General features: G+C 41.5%; 1 long non-coding RNA gene across 1 annotated transcript in view; it reads right to left on the reverse strand.

Annotated features, from left to right (window-relative positions):
- Positions 1-3564: 3564 nt before the first annotated feature.
- The window catches only part of LOC117818788, a 44293-nt gene continuing 28383 nt past the window's right edge, over positions 3565-19474 (reverse strand). The window contains exons 4-5 of the long non-coding RNA XR_004632398.1: positions 3711-3761; positions 3565-3588 (exon numbers count right to left, since the gene is read on the reverse strand). This is a non-coding gene — a long non-coding RNA (uncharacterized LOC117818788). The remainder of the gene's footprint in view (positions 3589-3710; positions 3762-19474) is intronic.

Genomic DNA, 19474 nt, shown 5'->3' on the forward strand with positions numbered 1-19474 from the left:
CACTTCCGCATATGGCTCATATTTTAAGACCGGAGGTTGCCGCTTGGACACCACACATGGGCATTCTGAGACTGACCATCTGCACGCGCACATGCTAATAAATAAATAAAAAACATCCAAAACAGAATTACCCAAAATCCAGAAAGTTCATGCTGATTTATAACTCTTCCATCTTGTCACAACTTTAAATGCAGGACGACTCCCTGATTTCCTCACTGATGTGATTTCTTTGATCCTCTGTCCAAATGGGCTTCATATTTGTGAGGAGAAAAGTTAATTGGTGAGATATTCACTCGGTGGATAACTCTATGTTTGATTTCTTGTTTAATATTTTCTGACGACACCCTCCAGGAATTAAACATCAGACTTTTAACTTCATTACAGATAATGATGCGGTAGATGAAAGAGTTTGGGAAATACTTTTTTGTGTCCATCAAAAAAAACACTTTTAATTTCTGCTTACTTAATTGGAAAAAATAACAAAACAGGGAACAGAAACAGCCTGAAAGTCTTCGTAAAAGAGAATTGTCTGTGTGACACAGAGCAGTCCAGACATAAACAGACAACAAACTGTTCACACGGTAACAGTCATAAATCTGAACAGTCAGAACTGCAGGAGGTACAAGGTGAGAAGACAGTGTAAACAGCCTCAGGCCTGAGAGACACTGAACACAGCACACATTTATATTTTCAACACAAGCAGTGCCTTTGCTATTGTTCTCTCCACCTTCAGCAATAATTCATTAATGAATAACTGCACACCAACCTTCTGCAGCCTGTTACAAGAATATTTTATTAACTTTTTATTGCACAGAAGTTAAACCTGACTCAAACGCCCATGTTAACTTAAGATAATGGAGTTTGAAAAGTTTCAAAGAGACTGCAGAAGCACGGAGAGTTCTAGCTCTTTTCTAGAAAGTGTGCATGTCTATACCATGCTCAGTCTGTAATCTTGTTACCTGTTGTCTTTGTCTGTGAGTCGATTGCACATATGCAATGGGAGTGATCCTCTTCTGCCTGCCGGCCCTGCCACCCTGGCCTGGCTGGTTTTGTGTGTATGTGCATATGTGTGACTATACAGTATGTGAGTTTGAAATAAGTATGTGCGTGTGTGCTGTGAAGCAAACTGAGCGGCTCTGTGGCTGATATTTTATGTGCTGCGTGTCATAGTTGGGTACTTTAACTCTAACATGGCTCAGTATGTACACTCACATTACTGCTGGCTGGGAGTCTTTACTGATTGTGTCAGTAAAATAACCACACACATACATACACACACACACACACACACACACACACACACACACACACATGCACACACACAAACACGCACACAATCACATGCACACAGGGATTTGACAGAAAGTGTGTCTTGAAGAGATGATGGTAGCAGCTCAAGCAGGCCCAGATATTAGATTATATTAGTTTCCTGTTTGTGCCAGAAGCCTGTGATCTCACCAATAAGGAAGTCAGTGTGTGTGTGTGTGTGTGTGTGTGTGTGTGTGTGTGTGTGTGTGTGTGTTTGTGTTTGTGTGTGTGTGTGTGTGTGGTGTGTGTGTGTGTGTGTGTGTGTGTGTGTGTGTGTGTGTGTGTGTGTGACCATGAGTCAGGACATTTTGTCAGATGGTGGAGTGATTTGTATTTGTTGTATACTTGAACCTTCAGAGAAGAACAAAGTAAAGATGAATCGACGAATGTTGAGAACAGATGTCCACATGTTTGTTTGCACCGCATGATGGGAATGTGAATAGTTTAATTGAGCAGTTGTATAAAGAAACTGAAGTACTCTGCATGAGTACAGCGAGAGGTATTTCACTTTTCTCAGGTATTGCAATTTATGCTAATCTATACTTGTCTTCATCTAAGAGGCATGTTCTGCCATTTGTATTTATATCAGATACTCTGATCAGTCTCATAATATGTGTTGAAAATAGGATGCAAAATGTAAAGAACAAGTAGTTAAAACTACCAGTACTTCAAACTACATGTCTTATACATGTAAATGCAAATGTAAAAATAATATAGAAACATTTTCTTGCAAAGTGAGTACTTTTTATATATGAAAAGTATCAAATGTCATTTGTTCTCTTCTGTTGACTGTTAAAGGCATAAAAAGCCCAAACAAATCATGTTAAAGTAGCTTTTGCACCGTTGTTGATGACAAATATTATCAAGGTTTCACAGTAAGCAGATCTCAGTCTGATTGAATAAAAGGGGGAACTGCAGTTTTTAGAACTTCCACATTGGCTTCATTTCTCAACACTGGAGGCTGCCGCTTGGCTTCCACATGTCAGCAGTATTTTGAAGTGTCAGAAACCGATAACAAATAGCTATTTGCCATACTTGTGATGCACAAGCAATGCACTGAGGAGTACAACAATGTTCCTTTAACACTAATTTAATTGTTCATCTCAAGAGCTGTCATCCTTAACAGCACCACAGGTTTCTGAATTCAAAATGCATTCATTGTATTTGTCAAATTCAATAGATTATTACATTGTTAAAATGGCATTTTATTTGGTAAACAGTGCTTATGACTTGTGAGGACTCAAAAATTTGAAGCCTATGACTTCGGACTTGACTCGACTTGTTTTCTTTACTTGAGACTTGAGTTGGACTTGGGATTGAAGACTTGAGACTTACTTGAGACTTGCAAAACCATGACTTTTCCCACCTCTGGAAGTAGATGAGGAGAACGTTTCATTTACATGAGCACAGTAATTCAATTACATGTGCGCATATGGGGCTATTCATCATGACTTAATTCATATTTTATTTTAATCACACATCTACCTACATGGACACCCCCACCCCCCAAATCTAGACACCATATGACCCTATTCATGTAGTTTAATTCCATATTTCATACTAATTAATTTAATCAATTACACACAGCTGGGATATGGGAGCAGAGGGGCTGAGACCAATTCACAACCCCCCCCACCACACACACACACAGGTCTACAGAGCTGTTCAGCCCTGTCACACGCACATTCATTGAGTAAGCTTCAGGCACAAAGACAGTCTGTTTCCAAACGTCCAGCTTGTCTTCACCTCCACACCTCTACCTCCCTTCTCCACTTCTACCTCTCTACACCCCCCTCATCCCATCACCACAGCCCAAAGTCCAAACAGCCCGTCATTCAACAAATGGCTCTCGCAACTCCATGCACACCTGTCTACACATGTGTGAGTGTGTGTATGTGTTGATAGTTTGCATTGTTGCACCCGTCAGAGGCTGCAATGTTTATAAAAAAGCAGAGATGTTGCAATGAATCTGTGAATTCCTGTCTTTCACAGGTCCACATACTGTATATGAAGTATACTGTATATTGTATATTGTTTAATCTTAACACACATTTAACAAAAATCGTAAAAACCTGCTGCTGTGAGAATATCAACATTTAATACTTGCAAATTCACATATCAAAAAATCAAGTGGGGCGTTGGTGGCCTAGCGGTCTAAGCGCCCCACATTCAGGGGCTACAGTCCTCGTCGCAGGGGTTGCCGGTTCACTTCCCTGCCACGACCATTTCCTGCATGACTTCACCTGCTCTCTACTCCCCACATTTCCTGTCTCTCTTCAGCTGTCCTATCAAATAAAAGGCAAAAAGCCCAAAAACATAACTTTAAAAAAAATAATCAAACTAAGGCACACTGCAGGGGTAGAACCGCAACAAAATCCAATTTAATGTTGAAGAGTACTTACCTATTAATTTGAAGTGAAACAGGCTTCACAGGTGGATTTTTACCCGAAGCACTGAAGCATAATGGAACGTTATTATTAAAAGTTGATGCACTTGCAGGTTTTTTTTGCAATTGTTGAGTGGTATTCATACCCAAAAAAAGTTGGTATGCTCTGTAAAACTAAGCTGCAACCTCCGGTCGAAAAATATGAGTCAAACAACTGTAGCTTTTGGCTAGGAGGCCCAAAGGCCGCCTCTTTACGTCACAATCACTCGACAGCAGCAATATTTCTGCCTCTGATGATTGGCCTCAAAACAGCGCTTCAGGAACAGATGGGTGACGTCACGGATACTAAGTCCATATTTCATACAGTCTATGTGTAAAACGTTGAGAAAAATATAATTTGAAGATTTGCAAATCATTTAAATATTCCCATATTCAATAGAAAATAGTGCAAAAAAACACTAATTGTAACATTTAGTTGTTTCATGAAAATTATAAATGCTTATTTTTCGTTTTATGCCAGCAACACAGAAATGTGGACAGGGCATGTTTAAAGTGAATTACCTCGTGTTGCAAGATGCAATATTTCTTATAACAACACTGTTAATGTTAGGGAGCTGAGGAGACCAGTTTCTACATTGGGTTTTTAACATGAGATGGAATGGATGTTGCAGGCAAAAGGCAGAAATTTGTCTTTGACTTGCTTGTACAAAATATATAACCTGTCAAAAAAACCTAAAAACAAACAGGGTAGCACGGGAGACACAAGGAAGGTAATAGAAAGTATAATTTCCCACTGAACCTTAAGAAGTATTGAGTACTATAACATTTATGAATAGAGAGTACCCCAATAATGTAGTTAGTTTAAGCACACAGTAAATACAGGCACTCATCCTTAATACTACTAAGCGCAACTCCAAAACACACACACACACACACACACACACACACACACGCACACACACACACACACACACACACACACACACACACACACTCACACACTCTCACACACACACACACACACACACACACACACACACACACACACACACACACACACACACACACACACACACACACACTAACAAATCCCATAATTCCTGGCCCACAGATGGACGGTAAGTGTAAGTAGAGACTACAGGTGTGTCTGTGTGTGTGTGTGTTCCAATGTGTGTGTGTGTGTTTATATTCCTGATGTGAGATGATAACAGAAAAGATAAAATCCAGGTATCAAAGCCTGCTGTAATAGGAGTGGAAACCTTATCCTATAATAGCCTGTTTGATTGCTGTTTCTCTGCCGACCAAACTCCTGTTGTGTTTCACTCAAGTTGAATTTAGGAGCACTCCTGTGTCTGCACTAGTCCAAAGAGGGGAAGGCAGAGGCTTGCTTCAGGTGCCTGTATGCAAAGAGTGTCAGAGTGGGAGTATTATCAGACAGCTCAGATGAGTGGGAGAAGATTAATCCAACAGATCCTCACACTGATCCTTCTTTCCGTACACTCTCAGTCTGTTCCTCCAAAAGCAGCCCATTGATTTGTATTGACTGACTGGAAGTGATGTAAACCATAAATAAGATCATGACACGACAATAGAAACGATGGAGAAAAGGTAGAACACTCTCCAGAACACTCCAAACACAATCAGAGGTAACCTCACTGCAACTTTGACAGGCTGTAAACTCAAACATACGCACTAAAGACTCAAACAAATATAGCAACGGAAATGTGCATGTAAAATGTGTGGTCAGCTGTAACAAATGCTTTTACTTAAATAACATAAATGATAAGTCATCACAGCCATGTGCACCAGGCCTCAATATGGTGTCCTGATCAGCCACTGTAGATATCAACCATAATATACATTTTAAAGTATTTCTAATTAATGCTAAGGTTTACAACATTTTCACTAAATTTATTCTGTATATTAGTCATTTACAATCAATGTCTACCTAAGGAAATACATTTTACAATTAAAAAAATAGCCTTTAAAGCATGATACACTGTAATTTATAAAAAAGGTTGACATGTTTATCATTTAGACCGTGCTAAAATCCACCAAAAACCCTTTGATAAGGTTATAATGTTAAATATAGATACAGAATGAGTTTCTATTTTGACACTAATTTGTTGCATTGGCTGTTTCTCCAAAGATCAGATCAAAATCTGACAGATAATGTTCAGAATATCTGCAAAAAATAACAACTGCCATCCAAGGTGTCATAAGTCCTCGGTGTCAGGAGGAAACAAACCCTGACTGTTATGTAAAGAGAAATATTTCCTACAATGTCAAAAAAAAAAAGAAAAGGGAACTAAAGAAACATGATACATTTGACAATTTTCTCCATTATTTTTCTTTGTGTGAAAACATCTGAAGCTCACACAGCTGCATCAGACAGCACAATGACAAGGAAGCCTCTGTTTTCTCTGGGCACACACACACACAAACTGACAACAACACACGCGCATACACAGCGCAGTGAGAAGGAAACAGCTGAAGGATGTAATAGGGCAGATGAGGATCATGGGGTTTGAAGTTTGGTTTGGGTCAGGGTGAATGTTTGGCAGCTGTGAGACAAAGACTTGCTATTAAAACTGCTCCCTTCTTGCCTGCAGCTTGCTCTGCAGTGAAACTTGTTTTGTCAGTCAGTTTGCCAGCTAACATCGACATAAATAAGCGGAGGCCATGTGACTCAACTCAACATGTTTTTGTGTCAATATGAGTGTATTCACCCCTCCAAAAAAGTGACATGGTCAAGCATTTACATTTGATAACTCTTCATGTGGTTTAACCCTGCTTTCCCTGCATATACTTACCAAACAAATAAACTTTTATCTGTCTTACACACACACACACACACACACACACACACACACACACACACACACACACACACACACACACACACACACACACACACACACACACACACAAACACTTACACCTACATGTGCACAAACATATACACACTAAAGGTATGGGCATCTATAAATCACTCATACTTCAGAGCCATATGCTCATACCTGTCTGTGAGGAGAGGCCCGAACACAGGTGAGCCACACACATTCCGGAAACCTGAAAGATATATAGATGGAGAGAGGGAAGAAGAGAGAGAGAGAGAGAGAGAGAGAGAGAGAGAGAGAGAGAGAGAGAGAGAGAGAGAGAGAGAGAGAGAGAGAGAGAGAGAGAGAGAGAGAGAGAGAGAGAGAGCACACCACCCTTTTCTCTTCTCCATCCAGCTGTGAGTGCCTCCCTCTCTTCTCCTCTCTCCTTCCCCCTCTCCTCCCCTCTCTTCCCCCTGGGATAGAGTGCTCACAGAGTGGCAGATGGGTGGAATGCATAATACATAGACTATTTGGGGGGCTGGGAGGGCTCTGCTTGTGTGTGTGTGTGTGTGTGTGTGTGTGTGTGTGTGTGTGTGTGTGTGTGTGTGTGTGTGTGTGTGTGTGTGTGTGTGTGTGTGTGTGTGTGTGTGCGTGCGTGCGTGTGTGTAGTCAGTCCACTGGGAGTAGGCAGTGGAGTCATTATAGATCTAATGGTTGTGTTTTAGACGCTGCACCGCGCCAATCTCATTTGAAGTGCAAAAGCCAAATGAGTGTGAAGCGTTTCATTACTCATGCTCTGTGTGCACTCCCCCCATATCGGTTCATGCAAGGCAACAGATCAGTGATGCAGTTACAACTTTGGAAACCAACATGTCAGACATATATGTGTGCCTATGTGTGTGTGTGTGTGTGTGTATGTGTAAGTATGTGCACATGAACTTTGAAGGACATTTAAGGTTGGTGCTGCAGCGACTAAATCTGAATCTATTGTTCCGCACCGTTGTGGTTCTTCTGCCTCCCTGCTCATGTAGAGCGACTTTATTTCACTAATTACTGTGATTACAGCAAGATGAGGCCGATGTATCATAATGTTGTGTAATTAGCGCTCAATTGTGAACTAACAAGGCCTCCTCAGGCATAGTTAATGGATTTTGGATAGACAAGCTGAGTTGAGGCATGACTAATACAGCATGGGTAAGTATAATTAAAGACTCCTCGCTGGTGGTAGACCCCCCTCCCCTTTATACAGAAGAAGTTTGAGGAGCCACGCATCAACAGGATTAACGTGAGCAAAGTTCATCTCATTTACATCATGAACAACAGCAAGGTCTCTCTCGGACCATTTACCTCCTCTGGAGTTCATGAAGATGTGTGAGGAGTGCACCCAAAAGAGATAAAAGGAAGCTTGTTAGTTGATGGAGGAGAAACCCAGGGCGCTGAGAGAGACAGCGTTGGTTTAGGAACACAAACAGTGAGGGGGGGGGGGGGAGAGACAACAAGAGTGGAGAAAACAGAGTGAGAGAACAATGAAGACAAGACAGAACAAGAGCGAGCTGGCAGGTAGCGAATTCTCAGGAGATTCATTAGGCTTGTCAGAAACGCTGGCTGTGAATATGCTTGCGCAGCATGCTCCTCTGTGAGCACACACACACAAACATAGACAAACATACACACACACATGGTAGCATACACACAGGTTGCCGCAGGTGTATAGAGCTCTCGTCTGCTGACAGGTAGGGATGAAAGTGAGACAGGGACAGTGGGATTTGGAGTCATACCGGGAAGACAGCAGGCTGCTTGTCTCTGAATGTCTGGAGTCGGAATGAATACCTCGGTGCTCTGTGGCACTCAGCAGCTCAGGTGATGACTGAAACATTTATTATGTGTAAATGTGACTGAGAGCTTCAGGTTTAAGTTTCAATAAGGTTTTACGGACTGTGGACACAACAGCTTTTCTTTCTACAGCACTAATGAGAAAGCTGTGACAGCAAAAGGGAACTAAAGAGTCCCTTTGTGCGTTGTTGCTCATGAAAGAATGAATCAATGCTGACTTTGTCAATTTGTCTGGTTAAATAAGGCTTAAAATGCACAAGAGTGAGTGTGTAATGAGCTGAAACAATAGGTAGCACAACATATCAAAAGTAAGCTGCTTGATTAGGAACCCATTTGTACACAAGACTCTTTCTATGAATAAATCAATGAGTGTATTGCGACTGTTTGTTTAAGGTGAAGAGCTTAAGATGAAAAATGACTAACAGATGATGAAATGACCTGAAATGTATGAAGCAATCTGTGCAAGTGAGTCCTTTGTGTGTATGCGTGCATGATTGCATGCATATGCATGTTCATCTTGGCACAGGAGCGCATGTGTTTGGGCTTTGGGCAGCATGTAAGTCCCAGCATTTAGGGGGGAAGAAAGAATCACCGTCTGATTCCCCAGCTGTTCTCACAGCCGGTTTTCTGCCTCGACAGACTCAACCACTCACAAAGAAATGTTGACTGTACTCACACACAAATGCAGAGTCTGGGGCATGCAGACAAATGTACGCAGAAAGCTTACTGACAAAGAGTTTGTCTTTGCAGACAAGTGCGCACCAAGTGAAGAGCCAGCCTTTCTGCACAGAGAGAAACTCCACACCAGCAGCTGGAAGCTCGATGACTGTTCCATGTGTTCATGTCTCACTGGAGATTCATAAAGCCCCAGGACCCATCCTGTGTGTGTGTGTGTGTGTGTGTGTGTGTGTGTGTGTGTGTGTGTGTGTGTGTGTGTGTGTGTGTGTGTGTGTGTGTGTGTGTGTGTGTGTGTGTGTGTGTGTGTTTGGAAGAAAGAGATAGACAGAAAAAGGAAGACAGAGCCAGAGAACTGCCTGTATGTATTCATCAGTTCCAGACAACTATTGTATTTCATCGACACCCTCCTGGCTGTATACTCCCATAATATTTTATATAATTTGTGTGGCTGCTGTATAACATCTTACTTCTTCTGGTTGTATAAAAATAGTCTCTCTCTTTCTTTATCAAAAGGGAGACACATTTTTAGTGGGAGTGACATTGTTTACATTCACCAGCGTGTGCGCTGCATCCCTCCCTCTCCTCTTCTTCCGGGGGACTCAGCTGCACCCTCAGGATCATTGGGACTACGTTTCCGTGACAACCAGACATCACCATCCACTGCTGACACTAAAATAACAGACTGAATAATTCAGACAGATCCATTTTTAAACAGCATGTCAATTCACATCACTGGCCTCAGACACCCTGTTTGGCACCCTGCGGACAGGCCCACCCATGCCGGGTTGAAGGGCGGGGTGCTGTGTCCAAAAGTCATTTAACAAAAATCTGTCTGTTAGAGCATGGAAACACACGGCAGCAGCAGCTGTCTGGAAAGGAAAGATTTTGCACAATCTAGGGCAGTGTTCCCTTATGACATGAAAACCCCCCAGAAATGCTTAAAATTAATATTTGCATAATAAAAAATGTATTGCATCACAGTAAAATCTAGTCGAGAGGTAAAATATGGAGAGACAGAGATGACATCTGTATAAATATTTTGTTCTCAGGAACAGTGCGGGACCCCACAGCCCTAAGTCTGATTTTGAGTCCTGTTTATTTACCAGAGTAATGAGAAAGAACTCTGAGATGAAAGCAAACAACACATGGATAAAGAGTTCAAAAGACGTCATCCATCAGAGATCGTTTTCATGTCTGATTTTCATTTAACTGTGTTAAAAAAATGGCCACAGAAATTAGCACCGATGACTTCCCATTTATCAGCATGAAGGATCGGTGCAGTATGATAATAAGAAGCTCTAATTAATTAAGACACATCTGTGATGCCTTTTAGATCAAGGAGTGAAATCTAAGCTAACAGCAGATTTAGCAAAGAAACAAGTATTCTTACAAAGCATGAATAATTTACTTATTTCATCTGTTTCACATCATATATGATTATTATCATTCACTCCAGCTGAAGTGATGAGCTGACTCTAACAGCACAACCTCACTCCCTCTCATGTCCCTCAGGTTTCAAGCTTCTAAATTTTAAGAACATCTCCTCTATGTTTTATGACAGGCTGGTGGAAAAAACATGTTCTGCAATTCAAAGATCTGCACAAACAAAACAAGAAAACAAAGCAAAAACAAACGCGCACATGCTCAAACAGCAAACACATTTCCAACTGATGACTTATTCAGATGGAACCCCGGGCTGCGAAACAAATATTTGCACACATGATTTCTCCTCAACCCCTGAGTGTTGAGAAATATTCAGATACTATTGTGTCAGCATATCTGTCTGTGTGCATGTGCATGTACGTGCGTGTGTGTGTGTGTGTGTGGAGCTGCTCTCTGTAATTTTACAAGCTCATACTCACACCCACACACATGCCCAATCACCAGAGGGCTAAACGGTATAACGGGGGAAAAAAGGTGAAGGGCCTTGCAGGTGTCTCCCTGCTCTCTTTGTCTTTTCCTCATTATCCTATCTGCCTCTCCCTCTCTTCAGTTCTGTCTGTGTGCAGTTGTTTACCAGATTTTAAGTTTTTCATTTACAAATCAGAGAAGCTCAAATATATCTTGGCAGAAGCAAAACTTTGTCTTGAAAAATGGTTTACAGAATGTTCCCTGAAGTCAAGCTGTGAAGCTTTTAACATACTGAAAGTTTTAAAGCATGAGTCAGAGCCACAAATAAAGTTTAGTAGTCGGAGAATGATATTTAATTTACACAACATACTTTATCTGTGGTTGTCATACAATCTAAAAAAAACTGCAGGAAGTGACAACCATTGCAGTCTCTGAAGACTGAAGATTACTGAGTCTCCCTCTGATCAATGGATAAATACAGTTTGGGGCATTTGCTAAACATAAGCTGACAGAAAGTAATCACACAATAATTTGTCTTCTAGGCAAAGATCTACCCCAATTACCAAGCACTGGAAAAAGTCTGTATGCACAGTGTCATTACTACTGTCATCAACAAATCCTCTACCCAGTATTTTTTTGTGCTGTTGAGGGTAATATACTGAAACTTGCGGCTTAGGTTCCAAATTTTTAATTCAGTTGAAGATCCTCATTTAAATAAAAATACCTTCCAGCACTCCTTTTCTTCCTTTTTTTTCTCCATCTGACACGGTATTTTGAATTTGACCTTATTTCGTGTCTTGGGATTTTGTGAGAGGAATCCTCCTGACACACCCTGTCATCCCTTCCTTCACACACACACACACACACACACACACACACACACACACACACACACACACACACACACACACACACACACACACACACACACACACACACACACACAAACACACACACACACACACACACACACACACAAATCACTCACCCCACCAACCTTCAGGCAGTGCACCTGGGTACAACTCACACACACAAATACACAAATGTGTGCATTGACACATTCCCCCACACATTTGAATGTGCAAAAATACACAAATGCACACTCGCTGAGACAAGCATACAAATAAGTGAGTATGAGTGTCAACCTCAAACAGCCAATCAGATTGTGCTTCAAACTCTGCATTTTAGCAGAATGAAGCTCCTAACAGCCGTTGTCAGGAGGTCCCCCATCAGTTCTTATAACAGCTACAACAGTATGACCACCTGGGAAATGACACACTCCAACATACAAACAGTGTGAAAGGCACTAAGAGACACACAGCAGGATTGATCTTCCTTAGCGGTATTGATTGGCCGACCCCCGACTCAGATCAGAAGATAGCAGCTGTGTGGAGCCATTTGCTTCCTGAAGTGCTTCGTCTCCTGCCTGGAAGATGAAAATAATGACGCTGTGCGCGTCTTCTGGCAGAGAAATTCTGCTGGCTGCAAAAGGGCAGGAAGTCCTCAGGGAGACAGTAACCTCAAAGGAAGGTCGCCCAAAGCCGTTAGCTTGAACCCCCGCCCTGGTCTTACTGAGTGTGTTTGTGGGAAATACTGTATAGCAGGGTTTATATCTTGTGGGGTTGGTATGTGAGTTTATAAGTGTGATGTGATCAGGCGTTCTGTAAGTGAGACAAACTGTGTGTCTCCAGGGTTAGTCTCATTGTAGCTTTGGATTTGCGTGTTTTGACTCTCAAACGAAAAGACACGCAGTCACACACTTGAATGCAAAGCTGGGATTATCATGAAGGGATATATTTAAAACATAATAAGTGTTTTATTCTCCTAAGACAGGATAGTTATATTTAATTATTTATCAAATCATGAATACGTTTCCCCTCCAAAGCTACTCGCTGAGCATCAACGATATCACGATGTAAGATTTACTAGCTTAGCAAAGTTTAATAAGCTGCTTGAGGGTATTTGGGTTTTGACTTTCAGATAGTCCACACTTTCCTCAATATTCTGTCAGTTTTTGACGTGAAAATACATCCACTATTCATCTGGAGCTCTCTGTTCTCCTTAAATTCTGGCACAATCTAAAAGTTAATGACACTGCAGATCAACCTGGATAAGGTCAGAGGATTACACAGAAGAGAATGATAAAGTCTCAAATCCAGTATTACTCTTTCAAACAAAAATTGCTGTTGGCCTACATATTGTTTTCTGTGAAATATAGTATTGCACCACAGTTACAACAATCACTGGTTATATCACTAGCAGAAAAAAATGAAACAGCCGTTGCTGCCACAGAAAAAAGAGCAACTTCAGCTGACTGGTTCCTGGTAGGTTTGCAGTTTTGAAAGCATTCGTAATGGGGTTGAAATACATTTGTGTCAAGTACATTACGCAGAATAAGGGCCCTGGACCAGACTGAGGGAGCCCCAGTTTGTGTTTTTTCACACATACCGTCACAGGTTGAGAGTGAATTAATTGGTGAGGTTTAAAAAAGAAACCAGAAAGTCATTTCAAAACACTTGCCTCACTATTTTTCTGAAGGTACTTTCAGAATCCCTAAAGGATTTTCTAACCATCTGCTGAATAACACAACACAGTTTTCCGATCTTTTCCCAAGCTGCTCTTCGGTTTCCAAATAAAGACCAATATGGCATCCTTCCAGCTACCTCGAAACTGAGACTAAACTTGTAAGACACACTTTTTTTATATATGTTATTTGCAAAGTGCATACTTTTTCACTCAAATCTGAGGGTTATGAAAATGTTGATATAGAAATATAGATTTCCTCCTACTGTAAGCATTTTTTAATGACTTGGGTTTTTAGTTACTTCCAAATAATTAACTTAACAGACACTCAATGTAATCTATGTTATCCATCTATTCTTATTTCAAAGTATCAAAACTGATGATTTGTCACGGCTCTTGGCTTCACATACAGACAGACACGCAAGATACCCATCAGCCTTTGCAAGAGATGCACCAGGCTTTCAATGAACTGTAACATATAAACCATGTGCTGTAATATTAGATGCCAAGAGAGACTGCCTATACACTTACACTGACAATGGTATTTAGGTTGGACAAAAAAAAAAGCAAAATTATGTGGTAGAGCCGACCCTGCCTGAAGCAGTTGACAGCCTATCTTTCCCATCAGTTGTTCACCGGCTGGTAGTTCAGCAAAGGGGTCCAGCTGATTGACGTCTCTTGTGAATAATACACTTACTGTAGACAAGTACCCCATATAATCCCACTTACAAAAAAAAAAAAGGGGGGGGGGGGGGACTATCCCTTTAATGCAGGTGTTAGACAAGGAGAAAAAAATAGGCTGTTCTTTGCATCTATGACCAACAACATAGCTACCTTAAGCATCTAAAATGAGGCGCTGAGTGTGCAGCGAAGATATAGGTCAGGGGCATCAGACTCATTTCAGTTCAGGGGCCACATACAGCCCAAGTTGATCTGAAGTGGGCCAGACCAGTAAAATCAAAACATAGTAACCTATAGATAATGAAAACTCCAAAGTTTTCCTTTGGTTTTAGCGCAAAAAAGTACCGGTACATTCTGAAAATGTTCACATTTAATGAACTATCTTTCTACAAAAACAGCTGTTGTATTTTTTGCCATGATGAGTCTCATAGTGGGGCTGAATATTTGACTCTTTAAGCCCTGAAACCTGCTGCGAACACACCAAACACACAGGTTACCCATTCACCTGACACAGTGTATGTTTACTGTAAAATAACAGAGATTATAATAATGAAGAAGGTAAACTTGACTATTTTAAACCCCTCAGCTCCAGCATGAACAGTTTGCTTGTTGGACAGTGTTGTATGCAGGGGTGTAGTGCTAGTGTTAGTAGTTAGTGGATCATCTTATAGTGCTCTAAAAAGTCTATATGAATCTCAACCGGATTATGCAAACAGCAAGTCATCTATTTTCTCACTTTGAGAAAAAAAGTCCCGCTAAAAAAGTGTCGTTCAGGTGCGCTCAGTCAGCACTATGATTACAGCGACCCCCAGAGGACAAATTTAAAATAGTAGTTATTTTTATTGAAAAATTTCAGTTAAGGTCTTCTCTGTCATTTTTTCACTTGACAAAGTCAGTCCGGTTTTAGCCCTTGAGCTGCATGTTTGACACCCCTGATATAGGTATTTAATAAGAAGATGAAGTCAGGACCAAGTTTATTCTAATGAATGAGACACTGGTGAAGCTAAAGGTTAGCTTGATGATGAGGCTTAGGTTAGTTTGGTCTTTACTAAAAGAGAAAAAATGGGTAGGTTGAAATGTGTTGCCCTACCATGTTGTTTTCACAATGGTTAACAAGCATGAATCTCTTGTAACCTCAGTCATAGTTAAGCTAGCTGATGCTAACAGTAGGGAATACATCCAACACGCAGTCTGCTTGCTTCTTATACAGAAATGTCCTTACAATTTCAGGTTGATAGAAAAAAAGAATTCACAAATACAACATGTCATGTAACTAATTTCTTTTCCCTTAGGTGTTTAGAAATACTGTATGTTGTTACTTTTTTAATGAGCCATATTTTGTCTGTAACTGGTTGCATTTTCATTTGATTTAGCCTGGCCTGTCTTTCAATAGAGTTAATGTAGGATTAATGTTTCCTGTAAATCCTAGGAGCACAATTTGCTTTTCTTCTTATCTCTGCCCAAACTTATTTTTACTGAATCACTTAACATAAATAGCAAAAAGCTAAAGCCTGCCAGAATCCAAAATGTTTCTGGTAAATGTTCTGAAGGACTTTTAAAACTTCACTTCATGAACATCAAGCTCCTATGAATCAGCTTCAGTTTGGAAGAAATTGCAAAAAAACATACATTTTATAAGTAAGTTAATCACATGTAGTCATCTGTAGTTTTGCAAAACTTTGTGTGTACATGGAGACCAAACACGTCACTCTAGACACCTATTACAGAATATGTCTAAGTTCAAGTTTATGCACCTGGAACCATGCCAGTACAGCAAAAGAATAAAAAATGACAAATAGCATGAATGACATTAATTTTATTTAATTTTTTCTTTTGGTATCTAAATTTTTACTGTTTTTGAGTTTTAAAAGTCTTTATTCCGTGAAATTTATATGTTATTTCCTTAAAGGTGAGGCTTCCTGTCTGGCACCTTGGCTCCTCAAACATCCTCTTGATCTGACAGGCTGCTGTTTAGATTCCAAGCAGCCGCCCATCTCTCTCCTCTCCACCTCAAAACGTCTGTCTCCTCTGCAGTCTCTCTTACAACCCCCTCCTTTCCCCTCTTTGGCCTCTCTGTATCTCTGACAAGCTGGCACACTCAAAAGGGCATTGTCAAAACGTCAAACTTTATAAAATATAGATATTGAAGGAGATGTACAGAGCCATGAGGAAAGTGAATGAGAAGATGAATGGGAGGAATATGAGAGAAGTGTTAAAAAAAGAGAGAGAAGACAGAGAGAAAAAAAGAGATATGAGCTCTCTGTGGTAAAAGACAATAAAGTGTGAAAGGTTTTTCCTTTGTTTGATGTCCTGCCCTCAGGGGCTCGGTGACAGAGACCGCTGCAGAGCCCCAGTTAAAAGAGGAAAAATGACAGGAGCCATTTCTCTCTTTTTCTCTCCATGGCCCTTCAGGATGAGGGTTGTCTCATCCTGTGTGAGTATGTGAGGGTGTGTCAGAGGGAAAGGGAGAAAAAAAGGGGAAGAGTATGAGACAGAGAAAGCAGAAAAAGAGAGAGAGGGAGCCCTTGGGGTCTAATAAATCAGGCCTGCATTGAACTGGAGGGTCCTGGAGGATCTTGCGTGGGAAGACAGGTGTCCATAGCATTCTAGGGCAGAGGTTATGGTCAGACACATCAGTCATCTCACAAAATACACAAACACACACACAGACACACGCAGGGCTGAAATTACCCAGAGACAAAACCCATTTCCTCCTCATGTAGCTCATTACCATGTCACATCCCCCTGCTTCATATTTGGTTTGGTTTCAAATGTGAAATACTGCTGTGATCAAATAATGGGAGTAAAAGGCGATGGGAGCCGCTTTTGTAAACAGTTTAGCATTGATTATTCTGCCGCTTATTGTGTTTCACCATGTCTTCCTAACGGTTTATAAAAAACAAAGCCAGGCAGCCACCTCAGCGCCGTGGCTCCCCGACAACATTAGCATAATAATAATTCACCGGCTGGAGTTATGGAAATGAAATCAAATATTGTTCTTTTATTCTGCAGCATGCAGCACTATTCTGCCAAGACATCCACTTATTACATATGACAAACAGGAATTAAAGACACTAGAGAGGAACAGAGGCGAGCGGGGGAAGATATCGCACCTCCCACAGCGCCTCTCTACTGCTGGAATAAGTGTGTGTGTTTGTGTATGCAGATATGAGAAGTGTGCGTTTATGTAATATAGGCAACCTTGAATCCATAGTTTAGAAGTAGTGTATACGCAGGAGGTCCTGAGAAACTGTGGACTGTATATTGTTTCCGGGATAAAACCAGAGCAGTCAACTCTGTCATCTGTTGGAGCCATTTCCATGAGTGTGTGTGTATGTGTGTGTGTGTGTGTGTGTGTGTGTGTGTGTGTGTGTGTGTGTGTATGTGTGTGTGTGTGTGTGTGTGTGTTTGTGTGTGTGTGTGTGTGTGTGTGTGTGTGTGTGTGTGTGTGTGTGTGTGTGTGTGTGTGTGTGTGTGCATGCCTCAGGGTCAGAGTTAGGGGAATGTTGCGTGCCTCTCTTCGCTGTCCTCGTTTTCACCCTCACAGATGCAGAAAAATAAAACTACATGCCACAAATAGACACACACTTTAAACTCACGCACACAAATACACACTTGTACACACACATGCAGACAGTCAAAGAGTGAAGGGTCCTGCAGAGTTCATAAGCTAGTGAATAATAAAAGCTCCATGCTGAACCTGGTTGTCTGTCTGCTGTAAAAATGGCCTGTCTGTGACATGAATATAATTTTTACTTTGTGTGTGTTTGTGTGTGTGTGTGTGTGTGTGTGTGTGTGTGTGTGTGTGTGTGTGTGTGTGTGTGTGTGTGTGTGTGTGTGTGTGTGTTAGTGCACACGCAGACGTGTGTGTATGAGTAAGTGTGCTCTCTATGGTAACTAGATGAATTATTCACTGTTTACTGATGAGGAAGCATTTAGGCTCCCAGGAGTGGTGCTCAGAAGCAGGCCTCACCTCTCTCCTCTTGCCCTTTCTGTCTCTATCACTCTCTCCTCCTTCACTCGCTCCTCATCACACTTTCATCTTCTCCCTCCATTACTGGAACTGTTGGTTCAAACATCACACCTTTGTGGGACAGGAAGCACACCATCTCAAGTATTTTTTTCCCCCGTCTTTTGCTCTGAATTCTCTGTCTGTATGATCCGTCTGACCTAGTTGAGGAACATCGTTCTGACGGTGAAATCTCTGTTGTGATGTACACACTGGGAATCCATTTGCATGTATTAAGTAGAAGGATGGGAATCGGATTTTACTCTTTGGTACTGCCTTAGCTGAATTAGCATCACTTCACTTGACTACCTCAGACGTTAAGATATACCCACACAAGTCCCACATAAACACACTAAATGCACACATGCGTTAAGACAGGCTGAGACACAGTTAATTCATCCACTAATCAAGCTCCGATTACCAGTAGGAGGCTTTCACACATGGGGACCAAACCCTGTCTATCTAATTGGTCCGCTGAGAAAATCACTAAGCTGTTCACATCTGCAGGGATACATACACACCCACACCCACACCAACATATATATGAACACACACACATGCTTACACACATATATGGTCACTCTGAGCCAATCAGTGCAGAGCTCCTTGGGCAATGTGCACAGTTCTATCCTTTCCTTTATCCATCCTTTATCCCTTGGTTCATCCCTCCCTTTCAGCTCCATCGGTCCCATTACCAAAGCCAGGGACCCCAATCCCTGGAACAGAACCTCCACACATACACACCACACACACATGCACAGACACACACCTCACTTAGCCACAGCCCAGCTTCCACCATGACAAAGGTCCAAGCTGTTTTAGCCTTTTGGTATCTTTCCTATGTGTTTTTGGTGTGTGAGTGTGAGCGCAAGTGTGTGTGTGTTTGGAGTTGGGTGGTTTCCCATCCGGAGCAGCCGTTGTGCTGCTTATTAAACAAAGCCTGTCTAAAGCTGTCCTAATCCTTTCCCATAGCTATCCCTGACTACACATTCTGATATACACACACATACACACTCACATGCACAGATATCAGCACATTTGCTGAAGTCCAGCGCTCAATCTGTCCTCTGTCAACCCCAGCAGAAAAGATGGGGAACGAGGGAGAAATGAAGGAAAGGGAAGACTTAGGAACACACACATTTTTACACACTTGCAAACACACACAAACACACAGTGCATAGTTCTTTAGGGTCCGGTGGGTAGTCGCCCATCTGGGACTCTAGATAACCCTTGCTACCTACTAGAGTATGCAGCAGTTTTCAGGGTGTGTGAGTGTGTGTGTGTGCATGTGTGTGTGTGTCTGTTAGGGGAGGATTATATATGTATCAGAATCCTCAGCACCCAGTGGCACTAAACCAGGAACCAACACAGCTCTTCCAGCCA

The sequence above is a fragment of the Notolabrus celidotus genome, chromosome 9 (assembly GCF_009762535.1).
Source record: "Notolabrus celidotus isolate fNotCel1 chromosome 9, fNotCel1.pri, whole genome shotgun sequence".
In the NCBI taxonomy this organism is placed as follows: domain Eukaryota; kingdom Metazoa; phylum Chordata; class Actinopteri; order Labriformes; family Labridae; genus Notolabrus; species Notolabrus celidotus.